The sequence below is a fragment of the Glycine max genome, chromosome 14, assembly GCF_000004515.6.
Source record: "Glycine max cultivar Williams 82 chromosome 14, Glycine_max_v4.0, whole genome shotgun sequence".
In the NCBI taxonomy this organism is placed as follows: domain Eukaryota; kingdom Viridiplantae; phylum Streptophyta; class Magnoliopsida; order Fabales; family Fabaceae; genus Glycine; species Glycine max.
Window position 1 is genome coordinate 12,467,047 of NC_038250.2, and position 10,058 is coordinate 12,477,104.

General features: G+C 28.1%; 1 long non-coding RNA gene across 1 annotated transcript; it reads right to left on the bottom strand.

Moving 5' to 3' along the window:
- Nucleotides 1–2,200: 2,200 nt before the first annotated feature.
- LOC102669864 (uncharacterized) lies at nt 2,201–4,573 on the bottom strand. Its single transcript, XR_417969.4, has 3 exons — nt 4,272–4,573; nt 3,159–3,234; nt 2,201–2,631 (listed from the first exon to the last, which is right to left on the bottom strand). It is a non-coding gene; the product is annotated as an uncharacterized lncRNA (long non-coding RNA).
- Between the last annotated feature and the right edge of the window lie 5,485 nt (nt 4,574–10,058).

Genomic DNA, 10,058 nt, shown 5'->3' on the forward strand with positions numbered 1-10,058 from the left:
TTTAATTACTAAAGATAAAACAAAATAAAAAAGGAATAAGTCAATGTGCAAATTATGTTTATTTCGATATCCTAATAAAATTGTTAAGTAGTTCATAATGAAATGAAAAATAACCAAAATAAAAATAAAATATGATTATTAATTAAATGTTAATAAATTGAAAATGACTTTGGCAAAAATAAATACAAAATTGAAGTTAATATTAAATAAATACAAAATTGAAGTTATTGATTTTTCGTTTGAAACATTAATCTGATGTTAATATTAATCTTATTTTTTTAACTAACTGTATCACAATGATAATTTTTTTCACTTCCCGTGCTAGACTTTTATTATTTATTATGAATATAATGATAATCTTTTTCACTTCCTGTGCTAGACTTTTTTATTATAAAAATATTGTTGTATATTTATCAATAGTGTTAAAATTCATTATGGAATGATTGAAAATTTAATTTATTTGGATAATAATAATGTTTAAGTATTGGCAGAAAAAATACATTAAATAAAATATGAATTTGAAACATGCACCTAGGTGTAGACTTGTTAATAATATTTCAAATGAAGTCGTTCTAATTAGTTTGAATGGTCATGGAGAATAAGAAGGAAGCATACCCATCCTTGGCAATAAATATTGATTGATATTGATGAATTTGATTTATTTTGATGATGATTGACATTAAATTATATTTATTAATTATTTATTGATTTTTCGTTTGAAACATTAATATGATGTTAACATTAATCTTATTTTTTTAACTAACATAATTAAAATATCTAACTCTTCAATAAAAATTTGAAATATTTGCTCTTTGATTCAAGTATGAAACTTATTTTTGATAAAAAAAAAAACTAACTACACTTAAAGATTTTTTATTTTTTTTAAATATATAAATTATTTTACTCTATTAGTGTGAGTTATTCTACACTTAAAGATTTTTAATATTATAACTTATAAAAGAAATTACATGTAATTTTTCTATTAAATATTTTGACGATGTCATATGCTATTGAACTGTTAAAGTGATTGTGACACCATCAATTCACTTGTTACTCCATATTAAAGACTAAAGTTATTAGCAAAAGGAAAAGTATAAGAACCAAAGATGCTAAAAAAATTGTTTATGATATAAAAATGAAATTTGCAAAGCATAATTTTATAAAAAAAATTTAAAGGTAAACAAATAGTAAGTAAATATAAAAGCAATATACTGTGTATTAATTATACTAAAATTAAATCATATTAAAATTTTATAAACTCAAAATTATTGAAAAAATATTCAATATAATAGTTAGTAAATAAAAGTTAACACATATACTGACGAAGGTTGTGAAATTAATGTATGCACATTATCGTTTTTATCATGTTTTTCTTATGATATACTACTGATTTAATTTGAAATGAAAATAAACAAAAATAAGAAAAAAATATTTTTATTAATTAAACATGAATAAATTGACAATGATTACGAAAAAATAAATACAAAATTGAAGTTGGTTTTAATAATATGTTAAAATTGATACTGTAATATTTAAAATTGATTGTTAAGTACCTACTAATTATGAATAAATTATCGTCTAAATTATGATTATTTCCATATCCTAACAGAATATGGTTATTAATTTGAAAATTATGATTATTTCCATATCCTAACATAATATTGAAAATTATGATTATTTCTATATGGTTTTAAGCACCTATTAATTTGAAAAGAAAAATAATAAATGTTAATTGACATTGACGAATTTGATTTATTTTGATGATGAATAAAGGAGAAAAAGAAAACAAAAATAGGTCCAATGAAGGTTTATGATTAAAATGATAAGAGTGACTAACACATAATAATATAATATATTTTATAAAAATGGTGTGAGGTCTCAGTGCCTACGCTCAACAGGAATGCCTTGTCGGAATTTTTTGTCATTTTAATTATTTGTTTTATGTGAATAAATTAAATTTTAAAAGTTTAATTTTAATCTTTTATATTTTTAAATTATATTTATTAATTATTTATTCATTATTCGTTTCAAACATTAATTTTATGTTAACATTTAAATTTAAAAATTATTAATTTATTATAATGATGACTAAAAGCACCATGACAAGAAAGCGCATTGAAAAAGCAAGTCTTAGGAACATAAAAATGCATTGGAAAGACAAAGAAAAACGCATTGGAAAGGCAAGTCTTAGGAACAGAAAAATACATTGGAAAGACAAACGTCATGGGAATAGAATACAAATAATTAATTGTTACATATTTACATTTACAATGGAAATAAATGAATAAACGCATCCGGAGCAAAAGCAACACAAAAGACAAAAAGAATTAAATGCACAATAAAATTAAAATTAATAAAAAGTATTAATATTAATTAATTAATTAGTAAAAATAATAAATGAAGGTTGACACCGATGTTTCTGGGCGGGAATGAAGGCTCTTGACATTGCCAAACATAAGCACGATCCACATCAGCATTGTGAGCAAAGTATTAATATTAATTAATTAATTAGTAAAAATAATAAATGAAGGTTGACACCGATGTTTCTGGGCAGGAATGAAGGCTCTTGACATTGCCAAACATAAGCACGGTCCACATCAGCATTGTGAGCAAAGAAAACGAAGCTTTCTCCTGCAAAGAAAATGAAGCATGGTGAAGAATGTTCAATAACACCAAAAAGGTCAACATGGTTCAGGAACAACAAAAAATTAAATCTTTTTCACTGCGAGAACAACAAAACAAAACAAAGGCAGAACAAAAGAAACACGAAATGCAAAGGAAGAACAATACTCAATCACAGTCAAATAAGACTGAGAAAAAAAATCAATATTTTGTACCGTCAGAACCCAAAAATCAAAGCTTTTCGGAGAAAAAAATCGTAGCTTTAGAAGAAACAATGAACATGCAATGAAAAAACAAAAAACCGAAATAAAAAAACGCATACAAATGCCAAAAGAGGTAAAAAGAAAACACAGAAGAAGACGGGGAGGGAAAACGAACTTGTAATCTATCCAACATACCATGATCTGTGGCTTTTGTCTTGCAAAGGAAGAAGAATACTTAACCACGGTCAAATAAGATTGAGGAACACAAAAAAATCAATCTTTTGTACAAACAGAACCCAGAAATCAAAAGGAGAAATGAAATACATCACAAACCTGTCTTCCAAATGCCAGAGACTATTTGTTGTTTTCGTTGTTGTTGTCGGTCACAAAGATACTCAATGCTACAGATCTGAACCCAAAATGCAAGAAAATCAAGAGAAAGCAACGTCGAAGAAGGCTCAAGAACAGAAAAATATTTAACCTTTGATAGAGAAAGAAGGAAAACGAACCTGTGTTGATGGAGTTTGGAGATAAAAATCGAAACTTTTTGAGATAAAAATAAAAACTTTAGAAGAAACAATGAACATGCAATGAAAAAACAAAAAACCAAAAAAAAAACGCATACAAATGCAAATAGAGGTAAAAAAAGAAAACATAGAAGAAAACGGGGAGGGAAAACGAAGCACATCAAAACCACATCAAGAGGGATAGAGGCAAAAATCGAAGTTTTTTGAGATAAAGCAAGAAAACGAACTTGTGTTCATGGAGTTTGGAGATAAAAATCGAAGCTTTGAGATAAAAATGATAGCTTTAGAAGAAACAATGAACATGTAGTGAAAAAACAAAAAATCGAAAAAAAAAACGCATACAAAATCGAAGCTTTTTGGAGAAATGAAATACATCACAAATGTTTAACCTTTGATAGAGAAAGCAAAAAAAACGAACCTGTGTTCATGGAGTTTGGAGATAAAAATCAAAACTTTTTGAGATAAAAATGGTAACTTTAGAAGAAACAACAAACATGCAGTGAAAAAAATCGAAAAAAAACACATGGAGAGGGAAACCGAAGCACATTCATGGAGTTTGGAGATAAAAATCAAAGCTTTTTGAGATTAAAATGGTAGCTTTAGAAGAGACAATGAACATGCTGTGAAAAAAAATCGAAAAAAAGCACATGGAGAGGGAAACCAAAGCACATTCATGGAGTTTGAAAATAAAAATCGAAGCTTTTTGAGATAAAAATGGTAGCTTTAGAAGAAACAATGAACATGTTGTGAAAAAAATTGAAAAAAAGCACATGGAGAGGGAAAACGAAGCACATTCATGGAGTTTGGAGATAAAAATCGAAGCTTTTTGAGATAAAAATGATAGTTTTAAAAGAAACAATGAACATGTTGTGAAAAAAATCGAAAAAAAAGCACATAGAGAGGGAAAATGAAGCATAACCTTTGAGTTTTTCGTTCGGCATCTCCATCATTTCCGTCCAGCATTTGGTGAACAACAGCACCAAGGCATCGTCTTTGAATGGTGGTAGGAAAAAAAAAGAGAATGAAAGAGAGAATGAGAAAGGGTGGAGAGAGTGAAGTAGGGAGAACGGTGGTAGGGAAAAAAAAAGAGAGAATGAGAGAGAGAATGAGAATGGGAAACGGTGGAGAGAGAATTGGTATTAATTACGGGTTTGACACTGTAGCATGAGGTGACATTTTTGGGCGGGAATTGAAACAACCACAGCTTGACACGTGTCCCTGACAGCCAATGTCAGGGCCTTGTTTGTATCATGATAGATGATATTTGAATTTATGTTTAATAGCTTATCATAAAAAGTTGGACAATAATTTTGTATTATAAAAGAATAATAAGATTTGGTGATTTTACTCATACTGTTTAAAATCAATTTTTTAATAAACTAATATTGTTTTTATTTTCTTTTATGAAAAAAGTAGAATTAAATTGAAAAGAAAAAAGAACTAGTAGCCTATAAGCTATTAAAATAAGTTTGTCTACCAACAAAGCTTAAGAGGGTTAAAGGAGCTTATAAGTTCTTCAAAACTCTTATTAAACACATTCTCTTTTGTTATCATATTATTGGTACGGACCGGCTTCACGAATGAAATCTGATCACCTTTAGTAGATTCTATCCTCTTAATCACATTTTTTAATCTACAAGACTTGAACCATAAATCTTATTTAAAGAGACCAAGTCTAATATTACTTGGACCAACGCGAACTTATGCATGAATGTATGATCAATTTCAAAATATACAATGTCAAGTCTTAATCAATATAATAGCTACAATAAGCTAGGATCAAATTTAAGTTCCTATACATCTATACCAAGCCCACCATTTAGAGTGACATAATATTATTATCGAGAGAAAAAATTATATTAACAAGTAAAAATATAACAATACATTAATATATTAGCATAAAAAAAATTAAAAAAGTAATACAAAGACAATTTTGTGCATGTGTATCTTTTGGTTGTCTATGACATCAAACATAGGGATGTAAGTGGATCACACCTAATTAACAATCCAACCCAATCGAATTAGACTTGTGTGGGTTGGATTGGTTTTGGAAACTTGCTATTTACACCTCCATTTTTCTAAATACATCTCAACCCCCCCTTTTATCTTACATCTTAATTATTCATTGTACTTTATTTTCCTTAAAGGATCAATACACCCCTGGGTATTCGTTTTCCTTTATGGAAATCTCTTTCCAAAATACAACATATCTATTCTAGAAATATATTTTTAGAACTATATATCATAATTCCAGAAATACATTTCCGAAATAGGTATATGTTATTTCAGACAAACATTTTCGGTAGTAATAAACTTAAAATTGTTGATATTATAAACACTTATCTTACACCTTCTATGTTTGTTAGTCTTATTTTCGTTCTATCATTAGTATTTTTTTAAACCATATCTAAAATCTTATTTTTATTCTATCGTATATTGTTCTTTAAACCCTAATTTTGAACCCTATTTTCATTATATAACTTTCAGTTATCCTTCATAATCTCTTTTATGAGTTGTGTATCACCTTTAGTGTAGTATTTGATTGTGGACTTGATTGTGTATCCTCTATCAGTGCAAGGCCTGTCACCAATTTGTACTCATAACAGACATTCTCCAATGTGTCCAACAATACATTGCCTTCATATATTGTGTATTGGTACATGTAGTTTTCTTCGTCCACCACATCTACCTTTTGATTGACCGTTCACGTATCCTATTTCAATTTAATGATTCATAAAAGGAAGATGTATACAATGAAATATAAAAAAGATAACAACAACAAATTGTATTTTTTTAAAAATATGCTTCACATGTTATATAAATGCTTCATAAAATTTAATTATAAAAATTTACATTGTGAATCAATATATATATATATATATAATGGAAATAATTTAAATGTAACTCTTAAAATAATTATTACAAAAGTTAATCACTTTCAGTTATATAACAATTTACCATAAATTAAACTTCAAAGTTAAACTTAAAGAACAATAAAGGTAGAACAAAGTTAAGATTTTACATAGGGTTTAAAGAATACCAATGATAGAATGAAAATAAGACTAACAAATGAATGTAAGATAAATGTTTACAACTAGAATAATCTTAAATTTATTACTACCAAAAATAACTTTTTGGAATAACATATACCTAATTGAAGTTAATATTAAATAAATACAAAATTGAAGTTATTGATTTTTCGTTTGAAACATTAATCTGATGTTAATATTAATGTTTCAAACGAAAAATCAATAACTTCAATTTTGTATTTATTTAATATTAACTTCAATTTTGTATTTATTTTCATACCAAGTGTTTGCTTGGAAAACTATTTTAGAACTCTATTTTACATATTTATTGCATGATTAAACTTGGCTTTATCAAAACTTGGTTCTTTTCAATGGAATAATTAACACACACACATTTTTCTGAACATGTGATAAACATTTGAAAAGTCACTTTATTTGATTAACACATTATTCGAATTCCCCTTCTAGTGTGATTGTCGTTGTTATTTCAATGTTGGTGTGTTTAATCATCTAAGAAAGATGTGTAACTTGTTTATAATTGTTTTGAAAATCAGTTTGAGTAATTTCTTGTCAAATTCCATTAAATGACATGTTCCTTTATAAGATAAATTACCATGGAAGTAATTAATCCTATTTAAATGCTTGTTTCATGGTTTCAGAAAGAAGACCAATCAAGAATATCTTGGGATGATAAAAGTGATTTCTGTGTTTTGAAGGTAGAAATATATTATATTATATATGTTTTTAGATACTTTGGATAGTATTGGTATTCTGTAATATGACACATTGGATAGTGCTTGTAAGTTGTAAGTTTTCCATTGACCTTTTTTTGTTACAGATAAATGGCATCAAAACCATAGTGAAAAGCTACTTGCCAATCAAAGATGCTTATGTTCATCTTGGTATAGATGGTCTTTTGAATATTCTGATAAACATGTTGTCTTATCGTGAAATATCAAAGGACTTACAGTTAAGGTATATCAGCTTCACAACGCTACATATTTTAATTGATCAATAAAAAAAATGTCAGTTTTCTTTGGTCAGCCACACAAATATTTTATGATAACTATTCAAAAATAGGGATGACTCATAGTTTCGCTGAAAATGCCATTAAAAATAATACAATACTAATATTATTATAGTATATAAATATGAACTAATAGTGCTTTGGTTGTCACATCATTTCTTTGCCTCTTGCTATCACTTCTTTCGGACACCTTCTCTTAAACTCAATTCTTTTTCTTCGACTAATTAATACGAAAGCTCTCAACACTTGTTATAAATTCTGGCAAATTATACACATGGGAGACTTTTCATCTCGTCTAAAGTGGGAAACTTTTCACCCACCAACAAATAGAGATGTAAGTGGATCGAATCCAATCCACAAATTCGTCCAATCCAACATAATTTAATTAGATTTTTTTGGGTTGGATTAAGTCATTGGATTGAATTCATTTTAATTTAATGAACCCCATTAAAATTGAATTGGGCACAGATTTTGAGTTTTGGATCCGACCAAAACTCAATCCAACTGATTACAATTAAATTAGTAATGTAAAATTTCTAATGCATAATGATATGAATTGAAGCTCCGATACTAGTTTGTTGGGTTTATAACTTTGAAACAAGAATTCGGATTAGGAAAGAAGAAAATAGATAATTGTAACACACGAGAAAAGGAGTATCGTTGTTATTGAATATAAGATCAACGAAACTAAAAAGTGAGTTTAGCATTCTCGTTGCGGTTAACCTTTCTAACTAACTCCCTTATATAAGAGTGTAACAAATTGAAACATAAATAACAGAAAACGGTTACAAACAAAACTTGTTAACTTAACCATCTAACTAAATTGACTAGATAATACATTGTTATACATGAGCATACTGATGTGCCATTATTTTCTCCTATTTCTTAACCATTTTTGTCACCATTTTAATTACTGATTAGCCTTAATTGTCAAATTAATTATGCAGTTTTATCATTTGGGCCTACTGGACTAATTTTGTATTTTTAATTTAATTTCAGAAGAATTATAAGCAATTGTGCTTGAATCTAGAATTGGGCTTGGACTTGAAGAGAGAAGACAATTTTATTTTATCAAATCTTATCTTATCCAGATTTTATTTCATCTAGATATTATTTCATCTAGATTTTATTTCATCCAATCTTATCTTATCTAGATTTTATTTCATCTAGATTTTATTTCATTCAATCTTATCTTATCTTGTCTAGATTTTATTTTATTTATGGGCTTGGACTTAAAACAGATTTGTAAGCTTTGGGGCTGAGAACCTATATAACAGCACCAAGGCTTTAGTTTTAGAGAGTTTTCGAAGTGGAGAATAATTATAGGATTTTAGAATTCCAGTTTTTACTGTTTATGCGCACTGTTCACGTAGAATAAAATTCCAATTGCAATTTCGTTTTCTATTGATTAATGGAAGGCTAAGTCTCCAGTGTTGTTTTCTCCTGAGGATCAAACACAACTCTCTTTGAGGTTTTGTTATTATTATTGAATTTTGATCAGTTTTTCCTCTTCACCAATTGCTCTGTAATTGTTGCTCTTAATCCATGCATGCTTAATGGTTGATTAATTGTCTCTGCGCTTAATTTACGTTCATGCTTAATGATCAGTTTCGTTCATGATTAATTGGTGTATGTGTTGCTTAATCACATAATGACAACCTTATGTTAAATTTTGCTTAGTAATTTAATTTAGGGTTGGATTAAGTGGTTGAACTGATTAAGGATAAATTCTCGTAACCTATGATAAGAGACTTGCTTGTGAATTCAAAGGGAAACAACATGTTTTAATTCTGTTATTTTCTAATTCAAATTTGCTTGCTGTTTAATTTACAAAAACAAACAACCCCCCCAATTCGTTACTGTTTTCTTACTATCTGTTATGAACGTTTGGTTGACCATTGCTTGTTGGGAGATGACCTATGATCACTTCCAAGATACTGCATTTTTAATGTTTATTTGATTCGGGTACGACCTTGATCAAATTTGGCGCCGTTGCCGGGGAACAGTGGGCCAAAGGTTCATAATAGTGTTTAGTTATCTTATTTTGTGTAGCGTTCTGTTTTGCATTTCAGTTGCATCCCCTATTTAGCGACTGATTCAACTTTATGTTTTGCTGTGAACAGTGATGAACAGTGATTTGCGACTGATTTTGTAATTTAATTAGTGATTTTTGTTTTGATAGTTAGAGTTGTTATTTGTGGCTGATTTTTTGTGTGGTAGCTTCTTTTGATCCATATTTTTTGTGAAAAATACCAGGAGCACTTGGTGTGGCAGTATTTGAGAGAGACAAAAATTTTGGGAACTTGTTTTTAGCAAAACTAAAAACGGCCATAACTTTTGCTCCGGGTATCAGAATGACTATTATTATATATGCATTTGGGGTAGAAAAAATTTTCCCATACTATGACAGTTGGCTTCAGCCAGTTGAGGTCTCCCAAACTCCAAAAATCATCCATTTACTAAGTTTTTTTTTATTTTTCAAGAATTATTGTCCTATTTTTCTAAACTTTTCTTAGGTAGTTTTCATAGTTAGAATTTGAAATTTTGTCTGAAAATTTTTGTGCTATCTTTTCATGATTTTAGGGTGTTCCTCACAAAATTTCAACTCATTTGGATATCGTTTGAGTATAGCTGTAGTTTTACCCCCTTG